Source organism: Ursus arctos, unplaced genomic scaffold (assembly GCF_023065955.2).
Source record: "Ursus arctos isolate Adak ecotype North America unplaced genomic scaffold, UrsArc2.0 scaffold_8, whole genome shotgun sequence".
Taxonomy (NCBI): domain Eukaryota; kingdom Metazoa; phylum Chordata; class Mammalia; order Carnivora; family Ursidae; genus Ursus; species Ursus arctos.
Window position 1 is genome coordinate 6,210,791 of NW_026623100.1, and position 23,524 is coordinate 6,234,314.

Below are 23,524 nucleotides of genomic sequence, written 5' to 3' on the forward strand. Positions count from 1 at the left end.
AGCTATTGCCAAATAATTTCCCTTAGTGATTGTACCAATTTATAGTCTTACCAGGAATATTTGGGAATTCCAGTTGTTCCCCATTTTTGAGAACACCTGGTACTGCCAGTTCTTTTCATTTCAACCGTTCTGCTAATAATCTTGTAATTCAATTGGCATTCCTCTGGTGATTAAACAAATTGATCATCTTTTATTATATCATAGGAAAACAAAATAAACAAAACTCCAAAGCTATATTAAGACTCTGAGGACCCTTCCTTAGGTAGAAACATTAATGAATATGCCCACAGAATGAAATCTAATGCCCTTAACCCACTTGTGGGAGCTCTAGGTTTATTGAGTTATGAGTTACTACAAGTGTCCTTTTGAGACTTTAGAGTATGTTACTCTTATTTTAAGGAGTGAGGACAGAGGATGAAGTCTCTCCTGCAAGAATTTCTGATGTTAATTACGCAAGAGGGAGATTGAAACTGAAGTTGGAAAGTAAGATACTGGCAGTTAGTGAAGTTGGCTCTCTTACTCCCTCCCCTTCCTAGGTTTGGACTTAACAGAATCTAGTCATGCTTGGGAGTCCTCATGAAGAATTTCCCTCTGCCGGACAGAAATAGGCAAAGACCTAGACATGGAACCAAAATGAAATGTAGATTATTTTGTATTCATTGATTCAACAAATATCTATTGTGCTCCTACTAGGACAGGTACTGGTCCAGATACTGGGACTACTGTGGGGAGTAGACAGATGAATTTCTATCTTCATGCACATGAATATCTTACATAGTATCATTCTATAGTATGAAGTAGTTTTGTTTCTGTTTTTTTTTTTTCTATATGAATTTTACCTTTTGTTTATTTTGCTTTGGTTTTCTCTCTGCTTTTAAGTATATTCATACTTAAATCTTCCAGCCTGGTCTTGTTTAATCCACAGAAAAATAAGAAAAAGTAATGTTCATTCATAAGCGAAGACCCTTTTCCTTTGAGGTCATCAAGGTGTCTCAAGACTTAATGGTTGGGCTTTACTCACTCTCAGCAAGTGGAAAAACATCTCTGTGTACCAGCTGAGAAATTTAACTGGCCTTCACAAAATGGTCTTCTCCCTGCATTGTAAAACCTATGGGTTGTCTGTTTCTTTTTGTATTTTGTTGTTTTGTTTTCAGGGAGATGATAGTTTCCATCAGTTTTCACGGTAGACTTAGACGGCACACTTACAGCAATCAGTGTCAGGAACATAAAACTAGGACGATAACCAGAGATTTTTCAAAGTACTAAGATAAAGGAATGTTTGGGGAGTTTTTGTTTGTTTGTTTGTTTCTGATGCAAAAATAAAGTAAAAGTTGAAGGAAAAGATTTTCAACTTGGGACACACAGATTTTGGTATATTTGAAATATACTCAGTATTTGTGTGTGTGTGTGTGTGTGTGTGTGTGTGTGTGTGTGTACATGTATTCATTTATAATTGCACCTGTGCATTTTTCTAGGGAAGAGAGCTTTCATTAGATTCTTAAAGGGATTTGTGGTATTGAAGCAATGCAAATCACTGGAAAGAAGGCAAAGATTAGGAATAATGGTGGGCTGCTAGTGACCAAAGCTTTAGAATAATGAGCAATACTTTGGAGGCAAATTGTATACAGTCAGGGGTACGTGTTCTCCTAAACTCTTCTTCTTTTCATTATTCTTGAAGGTATTTACTAATTTCCTTTTGGCTTAATAGTTCTTTAGAGGAGCAATTTTTAAGTTATTTTCGGTGTACTTTGGGTATTTGTTAAATAAAAAAAAAAAATACCGACTAGTTGTAACAGATTCTGATCAGAAGTTGCTGCCTGCAAAACTTTTAGTCTAGGATATTTGTGAAGATATTTTTTTCATCCATTGTGTGATTAATTTTTCATGAAAGTATGAGAAGATGCTGTGTTCTCCACGTGATACAAACGTATTAGCCCTCCCTTAATTATTATCTTATTCCAGTCTTCTGTGTCCTTATTTTTTGTTGTCAATCTGTCCAAGTCTGAGAGGAATATATTGAAGTTTCATATGAACATTGGATTTACGTCAGCTTCCTGTTCTGTGTATTTTGCTGCTATCAGTTGCTTTGTCTTCCCTGCTCGACTTCCTTCTGGGAGTTCCCTTCTCCTTTCCATTGGATGGTTGATTAGAACCCCTACCTCACATAACACACCTACACAAGCCAGCCAATGGAATTACCCTATTCCAAGAGATAGAATTAAAAATTTCATCCCATGAGCTGAAAGTTCGAAATAGGTCACCGACCAAGGAGTTGTTAGCCATGAGTATCCAATAAAGTCTGACTAATGCATACTAGCTGAGTACCAGCCCAACCCTTCACCATAGTCCGTGGGAGACTTTGCTCCATCTCTGTCCAGTGCAGGACCATGCAACTCAGTGCAATTTTGAGAGGTCGGTCTTAATGTTTTATCTCTTTGTGAGACAGTGAGATGCAGAGGCCTTATAAGAGGGAAGCTGCCTGGGACCATCCTTGCCATCACACGGACAGGGGTGGGCAGAATGAAACAAGGCAAGGAGAACTGAGATAAAGAAGGAAGAAGGGGAGCACATAGGGCTAAGACCCAGGGATAGAATGAGAACAAAGCAGACTACTTGTGATATTATTTGAGCACAAGGATCCTTCTATGCCTGATGACGATGTCCCCAAATTTTTCAGTCATGAGTCAACAAATTTTCTGCTAGCTTTAACTTTCATGAGTTTTATTTGTGTCACTTGAAATCCAGGCCCTGTCTAATTTAATTTAATTTAATTTAATTTAATTTAATTTAATCCTATCAGATATTTCAAATATGTTGAGAATATAGAAAAAAAGTAAATGTCATGTACCCATTACCCATGCAATACAAATATACATATTTAATGCATAATCATTATAGACACAATTGCTTTAAGTGTCTTCTCTACTTATCCCCCACCTTTCTTGAAGGAACCTATTCCAAGGATAGCATGTGAATCAATCTGGTGCATATTTTATACTTTAATACAAATGTTTTAGTCCAGGTATGTAAATAATACATTACTGCCTTTAAGGTTCACATAATTATTTTTTTAAAGATTTTATTTATTTGTCAGAGAGAGAAAGAGAGAGCACAAACAGGGGGAGCAGAAGAGGAAGAAGCAGACTCTGCACTGAGCAGGGAGCCCAACACGGGGCTCGGTCTCAGGACCCCGGGATCATGACCTGAGTAGAAGGCAGATGCTTAACAGACTGAGCCACCCAGGAGCCCCAGGGTTCACATAATTCTTTATAAGGACTCTTCATTCTAAAGTTTTTTTTCTTCATATCATGTCTCCCAGATTTAAACATGTTGTATTTACATAATCCACTCATTTTGACTCATACTTTGCAGTATGTCTTTTTATGAATAGACGGTGATCTATTTTCTCTCTTGGTTTTTTTTTTTTTTTTTGGACTTTTTTCCATTTCTTTTTTATTATACACTATGTTGCAATAACAATTCTTCTGCCTTTTTAAAAATTTATTTAGGGTAAGTACTGTGAAGGGGAATTGCTAAGTTGTATGCTATGTTTGTTTTTTTTGCTTTTTTTTTTTTAAGGCTTTGAGAGAGAGAGCAATAATGGGGGTGGGGGACAGGTACGAAGGGAGAGGGAGAAGGAGACTCCCTGCTGAGCAGGGAGCCCAATGCGGGGCTCCATTCCAGGACCTTGGGGTCATGACCTGAGCTGAAGGCAGACCCTTAACAGACTGGCGCCCCTCATTTGAAATTTGAGTATATATTGCCAATAGTTGTTAATCCCACTAACAGTGTATGAAAATCACAAAGAAAATTTTCTTTAATTTTTCTTAGAAGTTCTGAAGTTATCTTTATTCATCTAGCTTATTAATCAACACTAAATTACTTTGCAAATGGTAGAAAGAAAGGAACTAATACGTGGAGTTACTAAACCAGGTATAGAATTGGGCTGGAAATAGCAGAGTAGCATGTGACCCTGGATAGTTTTCAGCTTCAATAGTAAATACAGGAATGTCCATCTTGATTAAAACAGGTACAATTTTTCTTTTTATGTTTTTAATGTCTCTGCAACATTTGCAAGTTTCGTTTCCTTTACAGTTCTAAACTTGGCAATTTGGCCACTTCAGTTTTATTGATCTTCTGTGGGTTTCCCCTCCATTTTGTTAATTTCCATTTTTATCAATATTATATCTTTCCACTTCTTTTTAGATTTATCCTTTTATTTTATTCTCTTTTTAGCTTTCTAATATGACTGTTATGCTCATCGGTTTGGGTATTTCTTGTTTTCTTGTATATGCATTTTATGCTGCAACTTTACCTATAATTACAGATGTATTTGCATCTTACGTATTCTAATAAGCATTTTTTCTTTGCTATTCAGTTGTGAATAGTTCACAGTTTCCATTATAAATACCATCAGCAAATATTTTTCACATTTCTGATGACATACTTTTTCTTTTCTATGATACGTAGATTCTTTTTGTCCTGCATCAAGATAGTTTTTGGTACATGGTTCATGTATACTTGAAGCACATAACTGTTACGGTGTAATTGGGGGTTGCAAATATTCACTAGGTTGACTTTGTTAATTTTTGGATTCAAATTCTTTGTTATCATCCTCATCATTGTTAATATTTGGTTCATGAATTCTGTGAATTTCTGTTATGAGCATTGACAATTTTGCATTGAGTTTTGTTGTTGGAAGTGCTACATTGTCATTCTTTTAGCTGGCATTACAGCTATTTACACAATATTTTGTCATATGTTTTCAGGTTCATTATTGTGATATTCTCCTAAAAAAATGTTTCTGTATAATTATATCTCTCTATATCCATAGTAACTCTCTTCCTTTAATAGGTATTTGACTTCATATTAATAAATCATTACTAAGTTTTTATGGGTTTTCTGCATTTAACCCTTTGTCTTAAACCTTTTTGTGTTGCTGTATTTCAGAGCTGTCTACTGGAAATTTTACGTGAATGTTTGTTAGATTCGTAAATACCAGTTTAAAAATAATATACATTTTACATTTATTGTAATTTTAAATATATCTCTATCTCTATCTCAGAATTTATTTCTACAATTTATGTTTGTTCTACTTGCCATGATTTTGCTCACATATCTCTATACTTTTTCTTTTTTCTCTTCATTTCTTCATTTTTTATATTGAATTTACTGAATTATCTTTAGTTTTCTCTTTTTACTTTTCTTTTTCTAATTCTGAAATGATATTCCGTTCTTTCAGTGGATACACTTTCATTTTAACATATGTCTTTATTTAATAAGTTGTCCTCTGCTGAAAATATTTACAATTATTCAACTTTGATATATCTATTTTTAATTTATATGTGTATTGACATTTAATAAAAGTTAACATTATTGTTTATATGGTTTATAAATATGTCATAAAAGAGTCAAGACATATTTGAGTTTAATGAACAATTGCTATCTTTTGCAGAACACTGATTTGTGCATCTTTACTCCATTTAGGTTCAGTGTTCTTACTGGACTGTATCTGTAAGTGAAGTTTTTTTTTTTTTTAAGATTTTATTTATTTATTCGACAGAGATAGAGACAGCCCGCGAGAGAGGGAACACAAGCAGGGGGAGTGGGAGAGGAAGAAGCAGGCTCATAGCGGAGGAGCCTGATGCGGGGCTGGATCCCACAACGCCGGGATCACGCCCTGAGCCAAGGCAGACGCTTAACCGCTGTGCTACCCAGGTGCCCCGTAAGTGAAGTTTTTTAAGTGGTAACATTTTTATTTGTTTCCTAAAAATATTTGTTTTTCTTGGTCTGTATAATAATTTAGGTAGGTATAGAATGCTAAACTGACAGTTATTTTCACTTTGTGTTTTGAAAAATAATATCCCCTTCACTTAGTACATATTATTATTGATGACGTGATGTCTTCTATGATTTTATTATTGCAAGTTGTTGCTGGACTCTGTGGGTATCCTTAGTATTTATTCTACTTAACATCAGTTTGCCTGAGAGTGGATTTTTTTTGTTTTCTTGTCTTAGGGATTAGTGGCTTATTTCAAAATGAAGAATCAAATCTTCCCTCATGTGTATGGTTTTAGCTGTTGTATATTCTAATATTTCCCCCATTTCTCCTTTTTTTACTTATGTAACTCCATTACACAAATGTTTGAACTTTTTTCCTACATCTTAAATACTCTGTTATGTTTTCATTTGTGTTTGCTTCATTTCCATAATTTTCCCAAATTTATCCTCAAATTCACTCATTGATTCTTCAGCTGTGTTTAGTTTCTTTTTAACCAATACATTATGTTTTGAAATTCAAATTTCACCACAAAATTTGATACTCTCTATTCTTTATTTTATTTCTGATAATTGAAATTACTGATTTTATAGTTTCTTTCAGACTGTTTGATTTTTCTAAATGACTTTTGTCATATCTGATAACTGTCCAACTTGGTAACTATTTCCTTATGTGGTTTTTTCCTTTCCTTTCTTTTCTTTTCTTTTCTTTTCTTTTTTCTTTCTTTCTTTCTTTCTTTCTTTCTTTCTTTCTTTCTTTCTTTCTTTCTTTCTTCTTCTTTCTTTTAATTTTAGGCCTTTCTTTAGTATGTACTCTTGCTCCTATTGTCTCTCTAGCATCCTGCAAATACTGCAGCACAAAGAAATTTTTCATTTTACTTCTTTTGTGTTAAAATCTGAGACTAATGATTGTGCCTGTATTATATGTTTTTATTCTAATAAATTACCTAATGAAAGAAATCATTTGCATATAGAATGATCTCAAAACATATGTGTTAGGTAAGAGAGTTCTTACTGTAATATATTCAAACAAAAAATGGTAGATTTAAAAATGATTTATCTCTTTAAAAAGAAAAAAAAATAAATCTGTTCATGGCTAGAATAGGAGGATTATTCTATCTTAACACACTTTTTTCCCACAACTCCATATACATGGTCAATATGGTATGATTTTGTGTTGTAAGATACAATTGCTAAATCACTTTCTCTCTTAACTAATCATATTTTGGGAATGATTCTGCCCTGTGCTGATAACCCCACGGAACTGGTTCACAGAATAAACAAAACGTTTGGTACTCTACTGAAATGAAACAAGTCCTACATAAATAATCCATACCTTTATATTACTTAATATAGTAACCCTAGGAATAGATTGCTATGAAAGTTTAACACTGTCCCCCAAATTTTTTCTAAAGCTGGCAATTTCTCTCACTGAGTTAATGATCTCAACTTGAGTGGACATAATTGGCTGATATTATTAGAAGCAGGACACCAGGAAAGCTCCATTTGCAATTTTGGCTCCTGTGGAGGTCATTCTATTCAGTTGGCCCCCCCTCCTACAAAAGAAAGTTCAGTCCTTTATTGGACAAAAGCTATAGGTTAACTATGGAGTTGGGGAAGTAACAGTAAGTTCTCTATTTTTTAAGAAAGAATTTTGCAGGAAAAATTTTTTAAAAAATTATGAGGAACCAGGATATCTAGATTTTTAACTCAGACATTTGGTCTTTCCAGTGTTTGATTGCACTGCACTTTAAATCACATAATGTCTGGATTTGTAGATAATTCTTAATATATGTGGTAACATGTCACCATACATGGCAGCAGGGAGTTTTGTTGTTGTTGTTGCTGTTGTTTTGTTTTGTTTTAGTTTGGTTTGGTTTTTAGGGAGTTTATATCCTTTAAACTCTGTAATAAATTGAGTTTTAAAAAGGATTTCAGAAATAGGTCAATAATGCTTCTTTAAGATGAAGGATATTTTTCCCTTTGCTCATGACTAGGAGAAAAATATCCTGGTATCTTCCCTATCATAGTCCACTTGAACATCTTGAAGGGAACAATGGAATTGGATTTATACAATTTAACCAAACTTAAGTTTACCTGTATCTAGCTCACAAGACCAGTAGAGGAAGCAGATTCTAGCAGTTCCTCTTGTACTTTCTCTATACCAGCAAAAGCCTCAAATGGCTTATTATTCAATGTGGTGAACAACTAGTAAGCATGTATTTATTTATGTTTATTGCATGTATTTGCTGTTGCTTATGGAGTTAAAATGTCTGGCTACATTCAGACTATTGGTACACTCAACTATTTCATTGGTTCCTTGAAGATGTTCTGAGGTAAGAAGGTGAGTCTCTGATTCCCTAGTCAGCCTCCTGCGACTCCCTACTGTCTCAAGTGTGCAATCTTTAAGCAAGATACATATGAAAATCTTCTGTGGACATTAAAATATGGAGATGTGTGGGCCCCCATCTTAAAAGGTTCTTATGTAGTGGGTATGGACTGACTCGATCAAGCATCTGCAAACTTCTATTTCCTTCTTTCACTTTTCCAGTGCATGTGACACTTGAAACTGTGTTACCATTCAAAGTCAAATTCTTATCACGTCTTCTAAAACTGTTCACCAACTGTTCTTCCTCCCACCCTTTTTCTCCCTCTTCCTTTGGGTTTGTCTTCTTTCCTTTAGAATGTTCATAATTGGGAACAAAACCAAGATTCATTTACTGAACAAATGTTTAATAAGAATATACTATGTGCCAGCTACTATGATAAAGCCTGATTTTATTATTAAATAGACCCTGATCTGAGGAAGTTCAAACAAATAAATATCTAATTACAAATTCCAACCACTCATAAGAGGGAAAAGCTCAGTGCAGTGCAGATCAATTTATTAAAGCAGCGAAAGTAGGGAAAGATTTCCATTCACTGTTAACACTTTTATGGAGATCTTCAGGCTGAATTGCAATTGGCCAGACAGAGCTGGGAGTAAGGTGAGGCATTCCAAGGAGAGGAGGAATTGAAATAGAAAAGAACTTGACTTGTATTAAGGAGGGCACGTATTGCATGGAGCGCTGGGTGTTATACACAAACAATGAATCATGGAACACTACATCAAAAACTAATGATGTACTGTATGGTCACTAACATATCATAATAAAAAAAAGAAAAGAAAAGAAAAGAAAAGAAAAGAAAAAAAGAAAAGAAAAGAGAAGAACTTGACTTAATGGCGGCACTGAAAAAAAAGCAGTAAGATGAAACTACAGGTATGAGAAGTACACAACAGATCTGGAGGAGGCAAAGGTCAGGCAATGGACAATTTTAGATATTACTCTATGTGCAATGGGAAGTTATTTAATCATTTAATAAAGTATTAATACAATTAGATTTGGATTGGAAATGGACCCCTCCGATGGCTGTAATGAGAAAGGATTAACAATCAGCAAAGAAGGAAGGGGAAGAAAGCAGTTAGGCTAGAATGGAAATGAGACTTTCAGAGAACTCACAACATAACAGAGGGAGACCATCGTGGAAAAGCTAGTTTCAGGCGCCTGGATGGCTCAGATGGTTAAGCATCCAACTTCTGATTTCAGCTCAGGTCATGATCTCAGGGTCCTGAGATCCAGCCCTGTGTCTAGCTCTGTGCTCAGTGAAGAGTCTGCTTGAGATTCTCTCTCCCTTTCTCCCTGCCCCTCCCCCTGCTTGCACACACACACTCTTTCTCTCTCTCAAATAAATAAAATCTAAAAAAAAAATTTTTTTGACAAGCTAATTTCAACATAATGTGATACCAGTGTGGAAAGGTCTGACAAAGGGTGGGAAGTTGGAGAGTCTGAGTGGTGGAAGCAGAGCATGCAGATTGTAAGAGAAACCAAGGAACTTCCAAGATCAGGAGACACTGATGGCTTCATACTCAACATATGGCACTGAAAGATTGCGAAAATACTTGATCAATTGCTCCTTCACTGATAAACATTTAGTGAGTGCCTACTGTATGCTAAGAAATTACCAAGTGCTGAATCTATTTTTTTTATTCCACAGAGGTCATTTTGCTGCAAATAGCACTTTCAATTTCTACTTTACAGATGTCCTAAAAAAGACGTCATTCCTCCATTTTTGACTCTCTTTCCTCCTTGTGCATGATTATTCCCTCATCTATCACTATGATTTCTGTGCATCCTGCATACTAACAGGTGTCTCTCTGTGGGATTGGCGCCCATGTGAAGGAGTCAGTGTAAACACGGGAGAAGGAAGGTTTGAACTTGAGAGCCCATTTCAGAGGTAGAAGTAAAATAATACTCTCATTGTTTTTTTTTTTTATTTTAGATCTTGCTATTATAGAATATTGTAACCCCTTCCCACAGACAAAAGGAATAATTCACATTTATGTAAACTCATAATCAACCTTTCCAAAGAAAATTATTAGATACTTGGGATTTGTGAAGGCATGACAAAGGGGAAAATATTTCAACATCAGATATAAAAAATGTTGGCTGATGTTAGTAATGGACATGTGCTCTAAGGAATTGAAGGAACATGGAAACCTTCCTCAGTGACTCCTAGACTTGGCCCAGGGACAATGGCTGGCTTCTCGAGGCATAAATAACCATATGTGACTCTAGTTTTATATGAAGCCACTTAAACTAAAACCTGTTACAGCACTAATGGTAATGATCTAAAACAGTGAAGGAGAGGGGCACCTGGGTGGCACAGCGGTTAAGCATCTGCCTTCGGCTCAGGGCGTGATCCCAGCGTTATGGGATCGAGCCCCACATCAGGCTCCTCCGCTATGAGCCTGCTTCTTCCTCTCCCACTCCCCCTGCTTGTGTTCCCTCTCTCCCTGGCTGTCTCTATCTCTGTCGAATAAATAAATAAAATCTTTTAAATAAAAAAAAAATAAAAATAAAACAGTGAAGGAGAGCACCTGGGAGGCTCAGTTGGTTAAGTGCCTGACTTTGGCCCAGGTCATGATCTCAGGGTCCTGGGATGGAGCCCCATGTCAGGCTATGTGCACAGCGGGGACTCTGCTTGTCCCTCTCCCTCTGTTCCTCCCCCTGCTCATGCTTTCTCTCTCTCTCAAATAAATAAATAAGATCTTAAAAAAATAAACGGTTAAGGAATTATTACAGTAAGTAAATGTGGTAGGCCAATTTTGTTCTTTTAGTCATTTAGCATTTTTCTTGTATATATTGTGGGTAGAAGTTAAGGGTCATAGCTTATTATAACCATGAATCAAGGTATAAAAACCAACAGAAAAATAAAAATTATGAGTTGTTAGCAAAAATGACAGGTTCAAAAACCTATTATTTTTGTAATGAGCTTTTTAAAAAGAGAAATAATATCTAATAGTCTATACTTAAAATCCATTTCGTTTTTACAAGTGTAGTTTAATTCCAATATTTTCCACCTGGCAACTATACCCAGATAAATGCAAAAGTTAGTTAACCTAAATATTTTAGTTTGATAAACAAGATGCACTTATACTGTTATTTGAATGAGTGTTTCCTTAATGCTGGGAATGTTTACGAAGGCAAGCAATAGATCCAGACTATACTGTCAGCTTACACAGCATCAGACTGAGAGAGGAATGAACTGCATTAGTTCTAAGTCCACCGGAACTCTCCAGACGTTTGCTAGCCTCTCTTCTCCAAATGAAAGACACTTATTTCGTTTGCCTATAAATGAATACCTTCCCTAAGCTATGAAGGCAAGCAGTATAGCTGGAAATGTTTTTCTATTAGAACTTTCTAGATTAGAATGATAATTTAATTATGTCAATACACCAGCTCAAAAAATTTGGATGATTACTACCAATCTTAAAAGTTCATACCGCTTTCACCAGATAACCTTCTTTACCTATTTTTTTTAAAGATTATTTATTTATTTATTTAGAGATTGCATGCTAGTGGGGGGTAGGAGCAAAGGGAGAGAGAGAGAGAATCTCAAACAGACTCCATGCCAAGTGCAGAGTCTGACGTGGGGCTTGAGCTCATGACCCTGAGATCATGACCTGAGCCAAAATCAAGAGTGGAACGTTTAACTGACAGCCACCCAGACGCCCCAACTTCTTTCTCTATTTTAAAGAAAGGTCATGTGATTGCAGCAATTCAATTTCATTATGACAATCAAGTATCATGTGAAGAAGAAGGAATTAAAACTAGATGCCTGGTGCGTACGCCATTTTTCCAGCAGCCTGCTCTCTAAGCCACAGCTTTCTCTCCCTAACATGCTCATGTGAGTCTTCAGAAAATAGAATATATCTCACATCCAGTGTAATTGCTTTCAGGGAAAGGAGTACGGTGTTGGGAAGTTAAGGCGAGGGGGAGGGAAAACAAACTAGTTAAATGTTTTCAGACCTGAAAAAGATCTCATATAACTTGATTCCTGGTTATTATCCAAAAAACTATTTATTCTGCTCCCACATGTGCTGTTCAAAGTTATTTTGAAAGTAATTTTGAATAATTTTAGTTATTTGTAACAAGCCCTGACTTCTTTGAAATAAAGAATCCATGGAAAAGTGAATAAAAGAAAATCTGAATGTCCACAAATGCTTAATAAGACAAAATCTTTCCAAATGGTATATCAAATTACTTTATAAGATGTCATTTGCAACTAAAAAAATAATGTGGGTTTATCATTAATGGTTGCTACTATTGACTAATTTAATAATCAAAGGAAGAAAATCTTTGAGAGTACTTAAAATACTGACCAAATCAATATTAGCAGAAAATGAAGTACTTTTGTTTATTTTACTAATAAAAATATGAACCACTAATCAAAATGATTAAGGAAAAGCAAGCATGACAAGTTTCAGCTGTAGTTATAGTTAATTTTCAACTTTGCCTGCCATCTCTTTCTTTATACGTTACACCCTTTGCATGTCTAAAATACAAATGAGAAATCCAGCCTCATGAGTATGAAGAGGAGACAACCCATCATGAAGACCTTTAGACGTGGAAGACATTTTTTTCATGTAAAATATAAACAAATTGGATGCTTAAAATCGAATGCTCTAAGTTGATTATCTGTCACTAGTTCACTGTTCTCTACCAAAGTGTGAGCATTGTTGGGAGGAGAGCCCCACACTAAGCACGGGTGACCTTCACTACAGAGACACAAATACAAAATCGGAGAAAAGAAGGTGGTGGAAGTCGGGGAAATCGAACAAAGTCCTCATGCTAATTAATCCTAAGCACATTTTCCTTAGAATCAACAAAACGTTAATCACTGCTTCTCACACTCATGTAGAGATACCTACAGTTTTATGCACTTACAGGCAAATGGATGGATTCCTCTTTTATAAGGATGTCATATCACCCCCCTTTTTGGAATTGCAAACTTCTTTGTCTTCAATTGTTTCTTACGCCTTATGTGTTCCAACATGGCTTAAAGATTCAGTGCACTTCATCTTTGCTCTCTCTTGATAAAATTTGGAGATCTTAGCCAAAATAAGAAAAGAAGGCTCCAGCTAATCCCCCGAAGCAATCATTTGTTAGTTGAATGCTTTTTCCAATTGCACTGTTAATTCTTCACGTTGGTCATTGGATCAACCACCTATGTCAACCACGAGTGATTCTAATGGCTCTAATGGCAGACATGGGCAGACCCCTCTGTAATTCTCAGCACTGTGGTGGATCGGCTATATGGTTTCTAAGAAGACAAATTCTTTGCAGTGTCCTTTCCCCAAAAGTAATGGGATTCAGGTACACTTTGTCATTCATTGCATTTAAAATCCAAAAAATATATTTAAAAAATAAACTTCTTAGTTCAATTGCAAATTATTCCCCAGAAAATATTCATATGAGGCTAAATATAAATATAACTATAAATCCCTCAGATAAAACTTGTCTTTATGGTCTATGCAAGAGGGTTTTGAAGAGTTCTAATACATTTACAACAACTCCATTAAATAAAAAGAAAATGTCAGCTCTGGATAAAAGTCTTCTCACAACTCAATGTTCAAAGCTATTTGTTTCCCCATGAAAGTGGTGATTAAAGAAAGAAGAAGGGCCTTAAAATTTCTCCACACAGGTTTTCCCTTGTTAAGACATAAACACTAGGAGCCTTAGCAGAGATTCAGAACTGACAACTCAAAGATCATATCTGCAGATTTTCTTTTAAGAAATTAATTATTTAGATGTTTCTGTTACTTAGCTTGGACTTGATGAATGAATACATAAGTTTCTTCAGAGAATGTTTTGGGGCACACAGCCCCTTAAGATAGCCTTGTGACTTTTTTCCAACTCTGCAGCGGGTACCTGCAAGAGTGCTGGAACATCAATTGTCTCTTCTGCAAATGTCATTTCTTTGGGATGAACTCTCTCCCTTGTTATTTCTTGGCAATGAGTAGTGGGGAAAGACTACTTTTCCCAAGGTGCATTAGAACATTTTAATTTCATAATTAATACAAAGACAGTAATTATTTTACAGCTAATTTTAATGCATGGTTGACTTGTTCCTGAGATACTCAAGTACCCAGCAATAACCATAGAGCATGTGTAAAGACCAAAACGTGAATTATAAATATGATCTAAATCCAAGCTTTTCCTCAACTGCCACCCCTTCTAAAATATGGCTACTACAAGGTTACAGACTTCCTGACTTCTCCTTCTTAAATATTCCTTCTCCCTAGTACTTTATTTTGAATTATGAGTATATTTTCTTTATCTGGAATTATAAGTATATTTTCATGCATTACTAAGTTTTCCCATCATTTCTTCATATTTTCTACATCGTGGATCACTATTTGGGAGATTGTCTGTGAGGAAAAAAAAGTGTAAATATCCTTGGAAGCAAGCAGCACTTATAAAGTAGAAAATGCAGTAATATACAATAAGGTAAAGAAGCAGTGGTAACATAGTAATATTGAATCATTGTGCTACGAAAATAGAGCACCTGTTTTGTCTGAAGGATTAAAAGTATCATATGGTTTCACTCATTTATGGAACATAAGAAATAGGAAGATTGGTAGGAGAAGGAAGGGAAGAATGAAGAGGGGGTAAACAGAAGGGGAATGAAGCATGAGAGACTATGGACTCTGGGAAACAAACGGAGGGCTTCAGAAGGGAGGGGGGTGGGGGATTGGCACAGGCTGGTGATGGGTAGTAAGGAGGGCACGTATTGCATTGTGCACTGGGTGTTATACGCAAATAATGAATCATGGAACGTTACATCAAAAACTGGGATGTACTGTATGGTGACTAATATAACAAAATAAAAATTATAAGAAAAATTAAAAATTTCAAATTTATATATGTATTTTTTCTGTAATCAGAATAAAAATTCTTATCTCTGGTTACTATGAATAAAGGAGAAACATTTTGTTCTTTATTCTTTTTGTTATTTTTCCATGATGACTTGTACTGTTTTAAATATGAAAAAATAAGCAAAGATTTAACAAAACTAAGGAAAGATCTGGATCAGAGTTTTCAAGCAAGCAAGCAAGCAAGCTTGATGTCAAATGTTGATCAGTTGTATAAAGTTGGATTCAGCCCATAAATTCAACCCATTGCCTGTTTTTTAACTAAGGTGTTATTGGAGCACACACACACACACACACACACACACACACACACACATGCACAGTTGCAAATTTACTAGCAAGGGAAATATAAAATACATAGTAAAATAGTAATATTTTTAAAATGAACTTTTATGAATTGTGTTTAGTTTTCTCCAAAATAATATCACAGATATGCAAGTATTTTCCACTAATTGTGAATGTCTCTATAATGTCAGACTAGATACTAAGTGGAAAAACTTATTTGAAATCTGAAGCTAACTTCAAGTATCTTACATCTGGCCTCCGGGGGGGGGGTGGGGGGAGGAAGTAAACAATAAATCCATTCACCTAAAACAAAATGTCACAAAAAAGAATGTTCATCTAAGGAACAGTTTGCCAGCCACTAAATGGGTGAGTCTAATTTCCACATCTACACCAAGGCAAATAATTCAATTCGCCTAGGAAGTTTTGGTGATATTAACATTAATATTATGGATAAATGGAAATCAACCTGTAGTTCTATAAATCCATTTTAACTTCACGAATGTTGCATTCTTGTGTGTCATGCAATGCATACATAGCACACCTGTATCACCAAGAATTATCCCTAAAGAGAAGTAGAAATAATGTCTTTAGCAATGAATTATAAACATCAGTGACAGCATGTTAAGAGTGGCAGCTTCTTTGCTAGCCCTTAGCTGGGGTTCTTCAAATCCCCTCAAGAGGAGTCAGGAGACTTTATTGTCACTGTAGGTGAGAAGACTGAGGCTTGCTGATTGATTCTCCCCAGGACATCGAGCTAGTGGTGATGCAGGAACTAGACGCCTGCTTTCTCCTTCTCCTGCAGGGACTTCCTACCACACACAATATGCAGTTTGTCCCAGAATATTAGATTCGGTTCAGTCTTCCCTGGAAGTCAACGTCAGCTGGACCCTGTTTTTTGTCTTGTCACATGAACTTACACAATGGGTTCTGGGGAAGAGAGGACGTTAAGTGTGAGCTCTAAAACTTGTTCTGGTGTTGGGTTGGCCAGACTGTTAGGTGACCTCCTTTATGAAAAAATAAAATCTCAAGCCTTGTTCTTAACATGACTTAAACAAAATACAGCACGTCATCTTGCTACCTTTCAGGTGTTTGATGTACAGTTGATATAATCATGGGAAGGCTCTTAAATTCCCACTTCTTCCATGGACCATTCGTTGCTTGACTAATTGGGAGAGAGGGAGGAGTCAGCACCACCCAGGAGATGATAACATTTTAAGATCTGCGTTATCGTTTAATGTGTCTTTGTTTCATCAAACAGTGAAGGGGTCACCATACATTACCAAAAACGTCTCCTTAATCAATGACAGCATGAATGAATGATTACTAAAAGGAGAATCATTTAGCAGGGGAGCATTTGTCACGTATTTTCCCCGTTGCTCATAAAAGAAGGTACAGCCTGCTTAGTGCTCACTCCCTTAGGGAGGTGTGTGGCAATAAAAGACTAAATTGACCTACCCAGGGTGTGTCGTGCCCCGGGGTTTTGTTTCTGGAGAGGCAAGACTGTGATGAGCTTCACTTTACAAAATAAATTCTCAGAGCATCGCAAATAGAGACAAAGACAGAGAATCCCAGAGCCATAGTCACAGGATTTAGGATCATTTCCAGCTGCAGTCTGTAATATCATAGATAAAACAAGAATAGCAACAATGTCAACCAAGCCTCCTTAGCGTTCCCTCTGAGGTCTCTGAGGTTTCAGGGCTGGTACTGACATTTTTTTTTTTTTTTAAGATTTTATCCATTTATTTGAGAAAGAGAGAGAGAGAGAGCACAAGCAGGGGGAGTGGCAGGCAGAGGGAGAAGCCGACTCCCCACCGAGCAGGGAGCCTCCCAGGACCCTGGGATCATGACCTGAGCCAAAGGCAGCCACCCAACCTACTGAGCCACCCAGGTGCCCCTGGTGCTGAGTTTCCTACTTAATATTAGCAACAAAGCTTCGAAAATACCTTCAAATATATCACCTCTCTCGCCACATTCCTTTTTAAAATTTTATTTAAATTCAATTAATTAACATAGAATGTATCATTAGTTTCAGAGATAGAGTTCAGTTATTCATCAGTTTATTGCCACAATCCTGACAAGGTAGTTAAAAAGTCATGTTCTGCATTTTTTAAACTTGAATTATAAAAGTGGTATTTGATTCACACTGATCAATATTTGATTTTATGACATATTAGTGGAAGTAGAATTTAAATATCATATATCACCAAGGGAACTTGAAGACTTTCTTTAAAAACAGTAATTGTAATTGTCACGAAATGAAACCACCTATTGTGAACATCAATCCTGTGTTGGACTATCTGGGTTTTTATTCCAGATCACCACTAACTAGCTGTGTGACCTTGCCAAGTTACTTAACCCCTTCATGCCTAGATGCTCTTAATAATGCCTATGTCCTCGTGTGGCCGGGAGGATGAAATGGGATACTTCATGCAGAGTTTAGTGTAGTGCCTGAGATATGAGTAATCAACAAATGTTTGCAATTATTGTTATTTTTACCAAAATGGTTACTGTGGCAAGCACTTGGTGATTAGAATCAAACAGAACTTCAAGTTAAGAGGAAGACAACATTTGAACTATGTGTCTTTTTGAATTACAGTTTAATTATTTCAGGAATTTACCACAGAAGAAAAAAAAAAAAGGATGAAAGATGAAAGTTTTAGTAGTCTCCAAATACAGAATTTATCCTCTTCTTTGCCGTCAACTTTCCTTTTGTGCTATGCAGTTCTAGTCCTAGAAAAGATTAGGAAATTCGGACTGTGTTTTTGAAGACAGATACTTTTGAGTCTTGAATATCTTTAAAGTTATTAAAAGTGCCATTTCCATATGTTCCTGTATGAATCCCAGTATCTTAGCTCATATATAAACAATATGCTCTTTTAGAATCCTTTTGGCAATCATAAAATGAGTATGAATAAATTGATAATGAACTCCCATCAGAGCTGAAGACTATGCAAATGCTTTTGGTTGTCAGAGTTGTTCTTCCAGAAGTGGAAAAGAAATCCAGTATCGGAGGCATGGGGTATGTGGTGGTTGGCTGGGTACTTAACTCAAGGGACCAAAGAGTATCCACTTACATTCCTGTAATATGTATCCTTCCTACCACATATGGCCCCACCATATCCCAGAGGAGGCAAAGTGGAGCTCCCTGACCAGGGAACCAGTGGAGTGGTGGGTTTGAGGATTGAGAAGGATGAGATCTCCTAAATAACTTTGCACCACTCTGAGGTGTGGGAAACTCCTCTTATTTGAAGGAGATGTCAACTGAATACATTTAAGATGTTTGCCGCCTCCCTGTCCTACCACTCCAATATGCAGATTACCAACTGTTAGACAAAAAGCCAGAAACCTAGTAGAGAAATCAGTTTGGGTAAAGGCAAAAGGAAAGAAACAGCAAGGAACAAGAAATATCACCACAGTGATAGGTACAATTTTATATTTCGAAAATTAAAAGTATACGTGAAATAAATTGTTTTCATTACGAAAGATTAAAGACCAAAATTTACTCAAAAGAAACTAGACTGGATGAATATACCAAAACCAGAGAATGTGTTGCAAATATCATCAGGAATCTATCATGAAATAGGCACTCACTATTTTTATCATAGAAAGATTCATAAACATAGGAAAAAGTTCCCCAACCCGTTCTAGAATGCGAGAGAAAGTCTGATTCTAACAACGCGGAAAGATGAAGAAGGAAAGAGAACTGTTTGTCAAATTTTACTTCAGGATATGGATATAAAAATATTAAAGGAAACATTATCAAATCGAAGTAATTAAGGCACTAAAAAAGCAACCATAAACAGGTATGACTTATCCTAGTACTATAGGACTGTTTCGATATTACAATATCATCCAACATGTTTTTACTACAGGAAAAGTTTAACACAGAAAAGAAATAACCTCAATAAAACTAACAAATAAAACATTTAAAAATTGGTGGATACTCCTGATTTTAAAATTCTTATTATAATTGTGATTTTTTATATACATAAATATCTTCAGAGTATCATTTTAAGTGAAAATAGGATGTTACAAAAATGTGTGGATTTAAAGATGAGATCACAACATATCTGTACATTAAAATATGTATTATATATAATATATATGTATGCATGTATTTACATCTATATATCTTTATACATCACATATGCATGCATATGGATAGTTTCTGTAAAGTTACACAGAAAGGTCAAATCTTGTGGGTTAGGGCTTGTAAGTAAGCTTAATTATTTTCTATTTTTTCTTTTTGCTTCTCAGGAGTTTCTATGTGAATACATATTGGTCGTAATTTTTAAATATTTAATAACATTATTTTGAAATGTAAAATCATAATCACTAGTTTCAAAAAATTAGATTATAACATATATAAACTAGTATTTCCAGAAAATTCTGTTAGTTTAGTTTATCAAAAGTGTGCACCTGAGAGCTTTGAAAACAGTGATAATTTGTTCTTACAAATAATATTTGTGGGAATAAATAAGTTTTATGCTTAGGGGTCCCTAAGGTACTCATCACCTAGGTTGAGTGAAATAGACACGTAAACCCCCAATTTGATAACATTTTGATCAATTCTAAAACAGACAAATGTGCAAAGAGCTGGATGCTCTATGCAGGCTGATCTCTAGTTCCTCAGCTGGGGTAAACACGCTGCAGCCTCAGGATCTTTGCACATGCTAGATCCACTTCCCCACTTTCACAAAGGGGGAAAAAATAAAGGACCTCTACCCTTCGGTCTCAGCTGCCATGGTCCTTGTCTTCAGTGTTCTTTTTCTTGACCAACCTAACAAAATAAAGACAGCCTCCTTTGTTGTTATTCCTTGTCCCTCCTTGTAGATTTCCTCCCAACACATTCCCAAACCTGCAATTACTAATACTTCTTTTTCTATTCATTTTCATTTTACTAGTCTCCTCAATGAGAACTGAAGGTCCTAGAGGGAAGGAGCATGTCTCTTTCATTGACTGTTGTGGCTCAGTCAATGACTAATAAATACTAATAAATACACGGCTGCATTATAGAGTAATTAATTTGTTTCTCATCCATCAGTGAAAAGATTGACATTATACATGGGGTCAGTTCAAAACTTTCATACCTCTTGTAACATGTACAAATTACCTGTCTAGTTTATACTCCAGAAAATTTATATGTATGTGTATATATATATATATATATATATATATATATATACACTCCCTATATATATATATATATATATATATATATATATATATATATATACACTCACACACACACACACCCATATATATTCATGGAAACTGGTACTTTTGTTTCATATATATATATATTATATATAGTTCATGGAATACGGTGAGCTATTTTGGGTAAGTTCCTTAATGCTCCCCAGCCTTTGTCTGCTCCAGTGTAATGTGACCAGAATCACATACTTCTGTCCTTTTCCAGAACTGTTCTCTGCCTCATTAGCCTCATACATCTACAGAATTTGAACTCAAATCCTAACTCTAGCATAAAAGTTTTCTGTATTAGACATAAAGATTATATAGTAGAGCAATACATTTGAGAAAGAAAACACATATATTATTTAATCAGACTTTCCCTTGCTCTGAATGAGGGCGGAAAACATGTGACTTAATTTTTGTATTATCTGGTAAGCTGCCTTAGTGCTTTTGGTAATGAGGCTGTATATAATTACACAGATGGAGAAGTAGGTACATAAGAAATCATAGCCTATATTGCCGAGTAAGTCTTTTGAGTGTCTTACCAAGTTTTTTCTGAATTGTTCACAATCCCTGACACAGTATGACACAGGGCTCAGAATAAAGTAGGCTCTCAATAAATATTTGTCGATTAATGGTGAATGTATACAGGCTTCAAAAAGTAACAATATGTAAATATAAGGTGGTGTTAATGTATGTTTTTATCATGATAATGATTATGATGACATCACGTGGCTTTATCAAGGAAGTGGAAAAACAATAATATTGACATCTTGCTTGTGTATAAGATAATCAGTATTGGTATAAATGAAATACTCGTACATAAGGGTGTTCCACTGTTTCATTTTATCTTAAAATTGGGCATGATTAAAATAATGAGTGGTTTAATAGAAAACCCATTTCTAAAAAAAAAATCCAACGCAAATACAAAAACAACACTTAATTCTTCTGTAACAGCACTGGATCTCAGCTAGAAGCAGCATTCTTACGTGTTTGGACAGAAAACAGCACTTCACTTATAAATAATGTTTTTATTTAAATAATCTTGAATTAAAATGAAACCTTTGGCCCCGCTAGTAATTAAACAGCAGTGCTTTATACTAGTCTTATTCTAAACATGCAGACAGAGAAAAACACTTTACAAATAAAAGTATACACAAGCTGCAGTGTTTTGGTCCATTAGGGAGGAGAACACCTGCAAAGCTTTTACTTCCCCCACTTAGGATTTTTTTTTTTTTTTTTTTTTTTAGTGGGCTGAAGTGTGATAATACTCTTGTCCCCATATGGGAACCAGAGATTAGTCCCAACTAAAGCATCCAGCACACTCAGCTACCTGCAAGCAATTGAGTAACCTCTGCTTAACGGATATGTAGAGCTGGGACGAGAGGCACTCGAAACAACTGGCCACATGGGGCACAAAGAGAGAAGGGCACTCACAAGTCCAAATACGCCATGTGCTTATTTGTCTCCTACGGGGGTGGAAGAAAAGTCACTACTCGGGGTGGCCCCATTCAATTGAACACAGCTGGAGGAACCGGCTGAGTCTCTCCATTGAAAACCTCGGGGAGCTCTGGACCAGTGGTCCCCCTGAGCCTGACAGAGAGGATTCTTCACCAACCACATTCGGCAACGGTGACAGGATGATGTTTAAAGCCTCTTAGGCTTGAGGCACAGTGACATACGGGCATGCGCACTTGCGTTTCTCTCCTGGGGAGGCGGGGTTTATATTCTGCTCTCTGGTCCTCAGAAGCTTGAAAGTCCAGAAGAAACTAAAAGAAGAGCTGTTTGAATTTCCCCCCAGTGTCACCACTGATCATTGCATTTGTAAACTGATGGCGCAAAGCAGACGGCGGCTTAAAATCAGATGCAAACACTCAATGTCCTTTGAGCTGTAAATGCACACTGAGGCGCTCCCGAGTGTGGCAAGAGCTGCGGTGTCATCACGCCTGTCACCTGAGTACAGTGTAGGTGACAGAGCCTCAAATTTCAGGCTTCTGGAGCTGTGAAAATTGTGTGAAATGAGCACATGGTTGGTTTAAAAACTCTAAGATTGGATTGTGCTTCATTTTAAATGTATGTTGTGAACTAAATTTTTCTTTTCTTTTCTTTTCTTTTCTTTTCTTTTCTTCTTTTCTTTTCTTTTTAGATTCCATTTATTTATTTGAAAGAGAGAGAGATACTGAGAGAGAGCATGATGTGGGGTGGGGAAGAGGGAGAAGCAGACTCCCTGTTGAGCACGCAGTCAGACTTGGGCTTGATCCCAGGACCCCAGCTGGATCCCAGGACCCCGGGACCGTGACCCGAGCAGAAGGCAGACCCTTAACCTACTGAGCCACCCAGGCGCCCTGTGAACTAAATTTTTTTTTTAAATTTATTTATTTATTTATTTATTTATTTATTTATTTATTTATTATTTTTTTAATCACTAAGAGGTTAGAATTTACAATTAAAACAGAGGCAGCTCCTTGCAAACTCACCCTAGAGGTAAATCCCTGGCTTTTCTCTCTCATGCAGCTGCACAGGGATCTTTCTCAAACTGTCTCCTGATCGGATTCCTCCCTTTCCTGCTTAAAGTTTTCCAGTAGTGTCCCATTTACATCATTAGAACATGTAAACCAGGAAAAAAAAAAGTTTTCATACAATCCCTGCTTATTTCTATAGCATCAGTTCTTGGCGTTTTATGTCAATAAGCTCCTTGCACATAATCTCTTCAGTGGTCCGCATAGACGTGTACTGTGTGAAGTTCATTTACTCATCTTCTTTAAACATTTCTATGCTTTTGCATGTACTGAGCCCTTAACAAATCAGTTATTTTCAACCCTGGCTGCAGAATAGAAGATAAAAGAAAATCAAGGACCTACACCAGAATTGCTAATTTCTTTGTTCAGGAAGGAGGCATGGGCATTGGTTTTTAATACTCACGGATTCTTAGGTGCATTTACAACTGTGACTCTCAAGTTTAAATATCTATATTTCCAAGTTCACCAGTATGACTTTGGTCATTCTGACTAT